General features: G+C 30.3%; 1 long non-coding RNA gene across 1 annotated transcript; it reads left to right on the top strand.

Moving 5' to 3' along the window:
• On the top strand, positions 1 to 1,311 carry LOC125423026 (uncharacterized). The gene is made up of 2 exons (XR_007241571.2): positions 1 to 572; positions 718 to 1,311. It is a non-coding gene; the product is annotated as an uncharacterized LOC125423026 (long non-coding RNA).
• Positions 1,312 to 13,903: the final 12,592 nt, after the last annotated feature.

The raw sequence follows: 13,903 nt of genomic DNA, 5'->3' as shown, positions 1-13,903 counted from the left end.
TCAAAACGTAACTATTGTTATATTTAAATTATTTTCGTTGTACATTTAAATAATATAAAATTACTTATTAATTTTATCTTTTTTATCTCATATTTTTTAAAATTTACAGGTTTTACTATCCATCATTTTTTTTATTTGCTCACTAATCTTATCTTTGTTTACTTTAGCATTTTTCAAAGCCCAAATTTTACAGTGTAATTGTCGAGTAGGAGGAGAGGCCAGATTGGCTATTTCCAACAATCTAAGATGATATTTGCTGTCTTCATCGATTAATTCACTCAATTTTTTTCTTTAATAAAAGTTAAGCTTTTTATTTGTATTAAAAAAAAAAAAAAACTTATATATGAATCCAAAAATATCTCTATCACCTTTTCACTGTAACTTTCCAACATTACCCTTTCTCAAATATCAAATGCCCTTGTAAAACACATCAAACTTTCCGGCGAACTCGAAGTCCACAGCCGGTCAAACTCTCCAGTGACTCTCTTCCAATCACACTTCGCCACACCGCCAGCACTATTGGATTCAGAATCTAACGATTTACACCGTCGTTCAAGTTCGCCACTGGTTAGGTGCCTGCTGCTCCCCCGCACACTGCGACAATCCTTTTACAGCCCCATCCTCCATCTTTTTATATGCTTCTTGTTTTATGAACTCTATGCATAATTTGAATTTTGATTTCTAATTTTTGGGGTTTTTTGGATTTTTTGAATTTAGTGCGGGGAGATAAGGAATCATTGATAAGAAGGGAAGAGAAAATCTTTGGAATCGGACTGAGGGTGTTGTTAATGGCGTCATCTCTGATTTCAAATCCAGTAATGAACTTTGATCAAGTACCGAAGTAAAAGAAGAAGAAAGTTCTACAAACACACGATGATCAAAAGCCACACCCATCCGTGCTGGCAATCTGAAACAACAGCAAATCTACTCTTTCAAGCTTCTTCAAGCCTTGAAACAGGTCAACCTCAGCTCCTCCAGCGTCATCGAGCCGCCACGCAGTGGTAAAGCCATCTGCGAGGCAGCCGACAGAGCCTTGGCTGTCGCTTTCAAGGGGAGGACCCGGTGGAGCTGAGCCTTACTGACCAACCGGAGATAGAGAGCTCCAACGGAGACGATCAACAAGGAGGGGGAAGATGGAGGGGAGTAATTTACCATATTAACCTTTAGCTCCTGTTACTAGTATGGGTAAATTTGTCGTTCTAAATCTTATGCCAAGTAGATGTAATGTCATTTTCATATTTATATGTTCTAAATAAAAATAAAAATAAATAAATAAAGAAAAAAGACGAACAAACATATCATTTGTCCTTATATTTAATATCCACTAAGCTTTAAGATGTGCTTCTATCTTTAAGATATAAAACATAAAAACCAAACACCGTACAATAATAAATTCAGAATTCAAAGTTATTACAAGTAATAAACGCTATCTTGATTCTCTAAAGTGATGAGGAAATATACATTCATTTGTATCTTATGGTATTTGAAATTGAAAATTTTTAGTTATATTACTATTTGAATTCTATACAGTTTTATTATTTATTTATATTTTTATTCCAATTTAAAATTATTATTAAAAATATTTATTAATTAAATTTATTTAAATAATATTTTTATACAGTCATATTGTTTTTCTTAAATAATATGTTATATATATCCATCTAATTTATACTTAATTAAGAATTTGAATTGCAGATACAATAATTATTTACAAATTATGAAAGCCCAAAAATATGAAACGTTAAGATATATTTAGCTTTTTCTTCTTCTCTTTTTTTTTTTTTTTTTTTTTTTGGGAAGATTACTTTAGTTTGGATTATTTTTTTTATCATGTACCAATGACAAAGTCAGCTTACATTTGATTCTGGTATGTTAAAAATCGTTTTTTATTGGAAGTTTAAAACTGAATATTTTTTAATTGTTCAAAAACGTTCATCCGAACATTATCAAGATGTTCAGCTTTTATCTGTCGAGCATTATATAGATACAGATATTATATACCTTACGCTATGAAAAATGCCCATTTTTTTAATCATTGATGGTTTATATCTAATTGAATGTAAAAAATATGCAGAATGAAAAAGATATAAATAATGGAAGTGTTGAATTATATTAATATTTATGTTGACCATATTTTTGTTACCTTTATTGTTGTTATAGTTGTTCAAGGTACTAGGATGTCCAATGCTGCCAGTTGTTGATAAATGATTTAAACATCGTCAAATATGTGCCTAAGGATGGAAAACACCATATGCTCTTCAAATAAAACTTTCAAGGACTTAATTTCAGATGATGTAGCCACTCATGAGACAATAGATTTAGACAGTTTATAGTTTTGACTAAATTAGTTTACGATTATGACACTAAATGCAATCTCAAAATGATTTTTTTGTATATTCAATTTTTGTGATTGATATAAAGTAGGTCCATTATAGTTTTGCATTTTTATCTCTAAATAAAATTAGGATATTTAATATCTCTAAATTTCGTTTGAACATTTACAATCAAACAATTTTAACATGTTCAAAAGTATACAAATAAATTTTTTAATGGTGTACAAAAGTTTACGTTGAACATCAAAAAATGTACGCATGTGGAATTGCATGTTCAGAAGTATACAGCTAAACGAAATGATAATGTTCAGAAGTTCACGACTGAACATCTAAAATGCATACATAAGTTTATGATCGAACGCTTCAAAATAATAAGTTATAATTTTGAAGATGTTCAAAAGTATACAAACGAATACTATAATCCTATACTAAAGTTTACAACCGAATATCTAAAAATGTATCAATGTGGAGTTGCATGTTTATAAGTATACAACTAAACAAAATGATAGCGTTTAGAAGTACACAACCGAACATCTGTAAATTTATGACTGAACGCTCCAAAATAATAAGTTATAATTTTGAAGATGTTCAAAAACGAAAATAAACTCTAATTCAAACGAGAAAGAAGAAAAAAAAGTATTTTAATGAAATTAATTTTAAAGGGACTGTACATAGTTATTTTAGAATTGTGAAAATAATTTTTATTTGTAAAAGATATGTAATTTTGAGATGATATAAATTAGGGATATTTTAGAAATTAATAATATTGTATTAAGTAATTTTATATTTTTTATACATTTAAGTAGTAGTGTATAAAAAATAGAACTGTAAAGAGTTATTTTGGAATTGTAAAAAAAACAACTCTTTGAAATTTAGGGTTTAGAGTTGTCCAATTGTTTATTTAAAATTTTCATTCCTTTAAGGTGATACTTTTATTGAATGACATTGAAAGTGTCGTGTAATATACCAAATACATGACACTTTTAGTAATGTCATCTATTAGTGGGCACTTCTAACAACACCAAATCAGATGATATTTAATATATTTAACGTCGCTTATTGGTTTGCACGATATCCAAACTCCATCTCCCATCAATGCGTTTCTCACAGTGAATGGGTAAATATTTTAGGATGTATGGGCTTACATCTATGCTATCCTTTAGTATATCCTCAAACCCAGGCAGCTTGAAGAATTTTGCCAACTGCATCTTTACATACTGCACAGCTTCCTTTCGTGCTCTAGCCTAAATGTCAGATCTAATGGTCTCAAAGTAAGTTTACATACAAAAATAGTCAAAGTATATATGTTTATGTATAAAAGAAATTGATTCATGTTGATGAATAGGAATTATTGATTAAGGATTCGTTGGTAGATAGTGTTACAAAAATAAACTAAAGCGATGTTTTTATCAGAATTGAAACCCATGGTATATGTTAAATTAAAAAATAAATAAAAATTAAAAGAATAGGGTCGTTAACGTTGTTAGCCCTAAATTGAATGGAATACAATAAAATAGGTAAAAAGCAGATCCGTACCAATTCAATAAATGTTTGACAGTGAAGAAGGAAGAAAATAACAGATTATCATCCTGCAGAAAAGCAAATTACAAGAATATAAGATTAACCTTGTGCTATAAGAAAATCAATCATGAACTAGTTAGAGGAAATCATATTGCAGGAAACTAGAAAAATATGCATGGCCCATGTTTATGAGGTATCTTATAAAAAATTTTGCTAAAAAACGCACCTCATCCTTCCCATATTTTGCACACCTCACATTAGACAACATATATATTGCAAGCTGAAGGTGTTGCAAGATAATTTCGTTCGCAACATGTTCGGTGACTTGAGGTGTGCATTGTAGCAAATATGATCTTATGAAATATATATTAGTGACAAATATTCCATCCTTGAATGCCATAAGAAACAAATACAAGTACATTTGTAGTACAAGGACTCATATAAACCAAACAAACTACAAAATGCCAAGATTTGCAACTGTCAAAGGTGAGGAAACTTCATCAGGGCTAAGGATGTACTGGCCAAGTACTAAACCTTCATTTTTATTTTATTTTTTATTTTCCAGTCCCTCCCCACCCCCAAAAGCATAGAGTAAAGTAATAATATAAATGCGTAAATATAAAGAAATTCTATAGTGCGGACCACAGTATTGGCAACAGTTTTTTAAGAAATCCTAATCAATACTAGTCTCTGTATGATAATATTGATGACAGTTTTTTCAAAAACCATCATCAATACTGAGGTCCGAATGATAAAAATGTGTGGACGTCTGCACCATAAACGGACTATATATATGTATATATATAAATATTATGTTAGATCCAAAATGGATAATAAGCATCGTGTAACAGCCATACTAAGTAGTACATTTAAAATCTAGACCATCGAGAACAAATAAATGAATAATTTAATAAAAACGTAAATCAATGGGTAGATAAGTAAATAAACAAATGAATGGCAATTTAACTAAGTAAACAAATAAGCAGATAAAATTTTAACTAAAAAAACAAATAAATGACTGAATAGATCAATAAACAAACAAAATATTATTATTTATTCTGTTTCATTTATAACTTGAGATTGGGTCTTAATAAGCCAAGCACATATCTAGCACTAAACTAGTTCATAATATTCAATTTTACGAAAACAATTTATGGTCAGTCACAATTTATGAACCATTTTTATTATATATATGTATATATATATATATATAAATAAAAAATCTTTTAACAAATATAAATATACATGTACAGATATAATACATGCATATATATATATATATATGTACACAAATATATATTTACAAGCATACAAGTTTAATTCTAAGTTCCATCTTGACATGCGAATTAGCAACATTGTCAATGATCAATTCACTACCAATTTTTAAAATCCACCTCACCCGCCTTGCCACATCAACATGCCATATGACATGCCACATCCACTCTTACTGCCACATCACCAACGCTGCCATGTCATGATCTTTTCCGGCATTCTAAAAATCACTATCAAGGTCGGCACTACACCCATATTGAGCACCACCTCAAGGTTTGCCAAGCATAGTCCAAAATAACACAATCTTTCTAACAATTAGGACCATAACACTAAATAAAATTTTAAAATAAAGATCCACACTCACCACTTCACATTTGTGCACTTATTCATTCACACACACACACACACACACACACACACACACATACATACATATATATATATATATATACATGTATATATATACATTTTAATACAATTTCCATAATAAATACAAAAACTTACTTAAAAAAAGGTAAAATCTCAAACACCCAACTAAAAAATCACAAATTATATGCTAAATGAAGGTTTGAAGGATGATGATCAAACAAACTTTGCTTAAACTAGAATATCCCTTCACTAGTGGCCGGAAAGTTTTGGCCAAACTTCAAACCATTGTACCTATCCAAGAGCTTGTAATTTGGAGAAATCAGGTCACATTTGGAATCAATGGGTCGAAATGAAAGGGACACGACCGACTATGTGGTTGGAGACTATCAAAAACCTACCGAAGTAGGCGATGTCGACTACCAGCATTTCAATGCCGATTCCAGTGCATCTGCCAGGCAAAAGAACGAGGATTTAATGACCGTTGTTTCCTTGCCATGGGCTTCCACACTAATCCATGTGTGTCAATGCTCGGTGACTGGAGCATGTGCATGTTGGAGGAGGAGGAAGATGTGTGTGTGTGTGTGTGTGTGTGTGTGTGTGTGTGTGTGTGAGAGAGAGAGAGAGAGAGAGAATAAATTTATGGTGACATGTGGCCCTCTCAGGCCATGACATTGCCACCTTCTAATTGATGACATGTTGCCTCGATCAATTAGCAAGACATAGCACTTTTTAGAGACCATATTCCATTACCTGGTAAAGTGAATCTTAAAAGATAAGAACAACTTTATCGATTCCTAACTTTGCAACTATAGGTCTAATTTAAGCATACGCTTGGATTTGTATCAATGAGCACTATCACATAGTACATAAGTCGAAATCAAAATCCATACCAATAAAAAGTTGACTTTAGGTTCGCTTGATCCATATGAGCTGTACTTTTTTATGATCATAACATTCTAATCTCAGCTCTGATTTTAGCATACTATTAGTCTATGAACTCGGTTCCACGAGTACTTTGCTAGGGTGTCTAGGTCAAGGCAAAATTCCTTCAGCGAAAAAAAGTCAACCATGGGACACACTGGGTTAACTCCCATCAGCCCTAGTCAAACTTGGCTAAACGTTAAAATTTAGAGCATTTTTTGGGGTCCAGGTGTTACATACTAACATCTAATTACATAAAACCAACTCCAATTTTGTCCTAGGTTGTTGAAATACAGTCCAATTTTATTCAGTATTAAACTAAGCAATCCAAAATGGAAAAATTCTCAAACAATGTCTGAAATTCACGAATTATATGTTGATGGAAAGCTTGTAAAATGGGTAATAAGATGGTATGCTCACCTTGGTCCAAAAACATTGCCAATGGTTGAAAAATGTAGGAAAAGTTTTGGGTAAATTTGAAGTTGATGGATCTTCCAAACCATGAAAAATTTTAACAAATGGAGGTCGGATTCAAGTTTAAAGGGCTCAAAATTAGGGGGAGGTAGGTATAGTTCAATTTGAAATGGCCAAAAAACTTGGCTAACCCATTAAAGACCAGTAGTAGCATTGTCGCAACTTTATTGGCCCAATTCAAGTGCATCCAATGAAGTTTGATGATGAAAATTGGAGGTTTGGGTTGGCTTAGGATGATCTTTCAAGTGGGTAGGCACATGGCTTGAGTGATGGCTAGAAAATGAGCAATTGGTGGTGACTCGATTGGTTGAGGAAAATGGGTTGGGTGTATTCGACCTGTCTCATTTGAGCACTGCATACTCTCATTTAAGATCTTCTCCATCATAGATTGCCAAGTTAAGCCATTGATACCCACTGCTTCAAGTTAACATGCTTGATCAAAAAAATGTCCAATAAACTCACTGATAAAGTCACGCATTCAACAAGATACTCCTCATAAGTGGATGCATCTATACTTCCAGGTGAAGCTTATTGGGAACCATGTCTACTACCTTACAAGATCATGAAAGGGTTCTATATGAAAGATTAACCAAAGATAATTAATACCTAAAAAAAGGTAGGCATGGAAGACAAAACACAAGGTGAGTTTTACAACAATGCACAACCCCAAGGATCTTAGAAATAAAAGCTCTGATATTAAATTGAGAGGATCTGCCCGAGGAACCTTTTTTGAAACCCCTAGATGGTCCTGTCGAGTGAAATCCCACTAGACAATCTTTAAGGAAAAGCCCAATGAAACTTTATTGAAATCATGGACAACCAATAAATGCAATATAAAATAATATCTTAACATATAAACATAGAGTCACAATAGCATGCAAGTCCATAATTATAGCCAATAATTACAACCAATCATACTATAAGCCATACTAGACACAATTACTAGGGTCACTAATGTATCTATAGTTTATATCAGAATATTCTAACAATAAATATAAATTTGGGTTCTATAATGAATGAGTCTATATAGAAAAAAGGGAAAACAAAGGGAAGGTAAATACCACTGCTACAATAGAAAATAAAAGAGGAAAAGTTAAGACTGAGGTAGACCATTCACTAACTGTTTGGACATAGATGAAAAAATTAAAAACAAATAAAATGTGAGATAAAAATATCTCAATGAATAGCATAGTATAATAAAAAATAATATTTTATTTCTATAAACATTTCTCTTAAAATCTTTTATTCTAATTTTTTTGAAAAATTCCCATTTTAAAAGAATTTTGCAAAACTCAACTTTTACTTTAAAGTATTATCATAAATAGTTGTTTAAATATTATAAATCAATAAACTATTAACGGATTATACATTAGATCAACTATGGTTTAAGTACTAGGCATAAAATAATATAAATATAATTTCGAAAAAAAAAATATGGAAAGTGTGATAAAACCATAATCATATTAAAAAAAATGATAATATACTTAGCAAAATAAATAATATACCGTACGATATACCTAGTGTACCAACTGGTGTACTGTAGTAACCCATTCTGAGATAACACCTAGAGTTTGAAATTTTAAACGAATTGACAAGGATTGACAAAGTTTGACTAAATTACACCTTTAAATGGGACTAAGTTTGACTTTTGTTTGAAGTTGGATTTTTGGTTTGAGTTTTATACCATTACATAGAGCTCATTGACATGAGTTCATAGCCTAGCAAACGCCTAATTCTAAGTTACAATTAAAAAGTTATGGTTTTAGAAAGTTTTAAATATTATTATTATATCAGTTTCCAAATAAGTCTTGGATTTTCATCTAATAGTAACCCAAGGCCCTATATAAGTGCTGAAGAGTGTCTCCAATAGTGAATAAAATCCAAAATATCCATTTTATCTCCAAAACGCTAGAGAGTTTTCCCCAAACCTAAGGATGCAAACTAAGTCAACTTAAACCCATTTCCTTGATAAATAACTCACTATCGTTTTCTCATTTTCCAACCACTTCTAAGTACATGTGCTGGCTAGGGTAGTAGCCCATTGTCTAATTACCAAATCCCCAATTTTTTAGGTCAATTCACCATCAAGTGCACTTGCATCAGGCCAGCGAAGCAGTTGGTAGCTGTCTGATCGAGTCTCCAAGGCTAGTGGTTTCTCTTAGCCTTCCCCCTCCCCCCTTGCCCCCCTAGTTTAGACCCCTTAAATTCATTTTCAATCTCCATTTACCAAGATTTTTCATCATTTGAGAGACCCATTAATAGGAATCTTGGTCAAACATTTTAATGAGTTTTTCAACCACCAGTAACATCTTTGCTGTGAGGTAAGCACACCAATGTATTTCTCATTTATTAAGCATTTTGTTGATATAGAATTTGTGAATTTTGAATATTTTTTGGAAGTTTTTTCATTTTGGGTTATTAATTAAATATAAGATAAAATTGGACTGTGTTCGGAAAAACGTTGGACAATTTGGAAAAAATTAAGGTTGGATTGGTATAATTAGATATTAACAAGACCCATTGAAAGGTTCAATTTTATAAAATTGGCCTTCGGGTAAAAGCTCCAATTTTGGATATCGGATTCTAAGGATTAATGGTATAATTAAACCAATTAGTGTCCAATTTATAGAATTTTATGGATGTATAAATTATTTTAAAACATTTGGCAAACACCAATCTATTTGGTTTACATGTTGGAGCCTATGGAGCTTAATTTGATTTAAATGGTTATTATATGCATATATAAATATTATATATACATATAATTATTTCATGTGACTTTTTATAAAGATTTTAAATGGTTTAAAATTCAAATAAGTTCATGATGAACTTGTGAAGCTTGATATTTAAATATTTGAATATTAAATTAGTGATTTAATCATTTTGGAAAATATTTGATTTTTGAGAAATTGGATTGGAATTTATATACTTTTGAGCATGTTTAAAATTTTTATTTTTCAATATACATTCAAAATGATTTATGGTAATATATATTTCACCATTGGCATTTATTTTTTGGTATAAAATAGTGATTTGGAATTCTTGAAATATTTAAATAAATGATTGTGTTTAAATATTAAATTCTAGTTTATGGTATAGTATTTGTTTAGGGAAAGAGGGAAAAGTATAACCTTAAAAAAATTGTTTATGACCATTGTACTATTGTTGTTAATTGATAGAGTATATAGTACTAGTGTTTCAGTTTATTGTTATATTATAGCACACATGCTTGCCATGATGCCTGTACTATGCTAAAGGTCGTGAGATGGATTCATTTTAAAGGTTCATTATTGTCACGATACTTTTTGTACACTAAGGATCATGAGTTGCGTTCATCCCAAGGTTTTGTATTATTATGATGCCTTCAAGACATTAAGGTAGGTTAACCCCACAGGTTTCTTTCTCTTTCTTATTATCTGGTGGTGTTCAGAGATGACATGCACCATTTGGTAATGCTAGATATATCATTTGTTTTTTATTTTTATTTTTATTATTATTATTTTTTTCTGAGCATAATGTTGATGTTTTGATACACTATGGTTTTACAGTATTTTCAATTATTTTTGTGAACATATTTATATTATGCCTAGTATTTATATTAGGATTGATCTAGTTTATAATATTTAAATGGTTTATTGATTTGTAACATTTAAGTCTCTATTTTATGATATGAATTTACGACACAAATCTGGGTTTTGTGAAATGATTTTAAAAGGAAAACTTTTCAAAAAAGTAAAATGAGAAATCTTGAGAGAAAAGTTTATAGAAATAAAATATAATGTTTTTATTGTACCATGTTACTCATTAAAATATTTTTTATGACGATCAGTGAGGGCAAGTGTGGGATACTAGTAATAATAATCAAATCCTAACAAAAGAAACATAGCACCGAGGTCTTTTTAGAGTGGGCTTCCGTTTAGGGGTTGACTCAAATGTAATAATAGCCAAATTATGCATAGCTTTACCATATCATGCAGGTGTAGATCAAAAGATGATTTAAATATATAATAATAGTGACTCTCATAATGTCAAGGCCTTTTGAAAATGGTTGGCTTCAAGATTTTAAAGAATTTTGTAGTTAAGAATGCTTAGATGAAAGCAATCTTAGGATTTATGACCCATTGGGAAGCTTTGAATAAAAAAATTGCATATCGAGTGCGGTGGCTGAAATGGAGATCAGTAGAGAGTAATAGGTCTAACTCTACAAATGGTATTAGAGCTTATACTCGGATGGAAATGTGCTAGCGAGAACATTGGACGCCATGGGGGGTGGATTTTGACAACCAGTATAGGCAAGTACGGGGCACTAGTAGGCTACTTGATGTCCAATCCTACACCGTCCAGGTGTAGATTAGAGGATGATTCAAATGTAATAATAGTCACTCATATAATGCCAAGGTTGAAAAGTTATGGATCTATAAAGTTGGTTTTGTTTTTTAGGACTGACTTTATTGGGTAGTGTTTATCGAGAAACGTGTAAAGAAATATTTAACGGGGTCTCTAACAAGTGAAATGTGTCACTATTTGATAGGTACCATATGTCAAGGCCTAAGGTGCCATATGTCATGCCTTGAGGGTGCCATGTGTCACCTAAAATTTCTTTTTCTTTTTCTTTCTTTTTTCTCTCTCTCCTCCTCTCCCATGACAAGACCCCCCTCTCTCTCTCTTTCTCTCTCTAACTAGCCAAAATTGGCCATGCTCCATGCATCAGGCAAGTGAAGGCCATGGTAAGGTGACACCACCTGCCAAATCTCTGATCGTTTGGCCAGCAATCGACATCATCCAGTTCATTGATTTTTCAATGGTCTCTAGCCACAAGGCCTCCATTTTCCCAAATTACAAGTCCTTTGAGAGATACAATAGTTTAAAGTTTGGCCAAAACTTACCGGCTATTTTCCAATAACCAGTAATGCGATATGCAAATTTAACTAAATATTTTTTATCTTCATCTCTCATGCTTTCATTTAGTATATAATTTTGTTAATTTTGGTTAGGTATTTGAGATTTTGCCATTTTTGAGTAAATTTATGTATTTATTGTGAAATTGTGTTAAATTGTATATGTTTACATGTTTATATATATATATATATATATGTATGTATATGTATATGTTTACATGTTTATATATATATATATGTATATGTATATGTATATTTACAAGTGTACAAATATGAAGTAGTGAGTGTTAATTTTTATTTTAAAATTATGTTTAGTGTTATCGTCCTAATTTTTATAAAGGTCGGATATATTTATATATATATGTAAATGTAAATATAAACATGTATATACGTATATTTCCATATATGTATATATATATATATATATATTTATATATATGTATATATATTCACATGTTGGGAGAATTACGTAAAGATGTATTTAATTAGTTATTTATCTACTTTCTTATTTTATTTATTTATTTTTTACTTGAATTTTTATGTAGCTTTCCATAATACTTTGGATATATATATATATATACATGCATATAGGCATATATATATATATATATATATATATACATATGTATATTTTTGAATATACTTACTAGATTGTAAATATTTAAGGAGTCTAACATGACTGCTATGGAATGTTTCGAGGGTGTTAAAGCCGGACCATGCCGGAGATGGTGGATCCTGCAGAAGAACAATGATGAACAAATATCAGTATTATGAGTAACATACTTTCTAAATTTTATTTTGGGATAAATATATATATATATATATATATATATATATATATATATATATATAAATATATATGTATATATATACTATCAAATTTGGATTTAGTTGTGTTATTTAACAAAATTATTATTAATTGGGTATTTTATAAAAGTCTAAAGGGTTTAGATGCTCATGTTTAATTAAACTTATTTCAATTACTAATTTATTTTAAATACCGGCCTACCTCTTTCTAAAGGCTTTAGCACTTTAAATTTTGATTATAAATTATGTTTGAGTTATGGATTTCTTTACCATAAATTTTAGTTTTCATAAAACAATCATAATCTTATAACATGAATTTTTATATAGGTATATAATATATATATATATATATATATATATATATATATATATATAGGCGTGAGTGTTTATAATTAAGTCAATGTGAATGATTTTACAAAATTATTTAGTTGTTTATTTAATTGTACATGTATTTATTAACATAAATTTGTTTTAAAGAATTAAGAGTTATAGAAAATTTTGTATTAAGATGATTTTAACGTGATATATATTTTTTTTCTAAGAGTTATATTTGTTTCAAAATTTTTTGTTATTGTTAGTTGATTTTTGGGTGATAATTAAATAGTTGGAATTACATTTGAATTTATGTAGATTGTAAAATTATTCATTAATTATGTTTAAATGTTATTATTTTTTTTCTTTTTATTACAATTGTTTAAGTATTATTTTTTTAATGTATTTTTTTGTTTATTTATTTATTTATTCAATCATTTGTTTAAAACATTTAATTACAGTTTTGATATATAATTATGAGCAGTTGACGTTTTCGTAATTATATATTTCTATGTGACTAGTTAATCTGTAGATGCACTTAACAGTATTGGTGTTAAACTATTATGTTTATAGATTAGCACACAGGTTATATTTAGTTGTCTTTTGTGAGTTATATTGAGTTAGGGTAGGTAGAAATTTTGCAACGATAAGATTAGCCACCTTCTCTATGGCCGAAGGATAACATGTTTAACCATTCCTTTGAGCGCTAAGATAAGCGAGGGTAGACAAGTATTTCTACTGTGATGTCATTATCCACCCTTTATGGCCATAAGATGATGGGTTATTTAGCATCGACAATATTGGGAGCTAATAGGATTGTATGCAGGTTCTCTTCTCTCACTCCACCATCTATTAAGTAGTGTTTGGGATGCTAAGCATCATTTGCCAGCATTGGTATATCATATGGTGCATAGCCATTCCTATGGATGCTAAGGTAAGTGAGGATAGGCATGTATTTCTACTGTGATGATATTAGCCACCTTCCTTTGACGTAGG

The sequence above is a fragment of the Ziziphus jujuba genome, chromosome 5 (genome assembly GCF_031755915.1).
Source record: "Ziziphus jujuba cultivar Dongzao chromosome 5, ASM3175591v1".
In the NCBI taxonomy this organism is placed as follows: Eukaryota; Viridiplantae; Streptophyta; class Magnoliopsida; order Rosales; family Rhamnaceae; genus Ziziphus; species Ziziphus jujuba.
The sequence above is the reverse complement of the archived record's forward strand: the minus strand, read 5'-3'. Positions and strand labels throughout refer to the sequence as shown.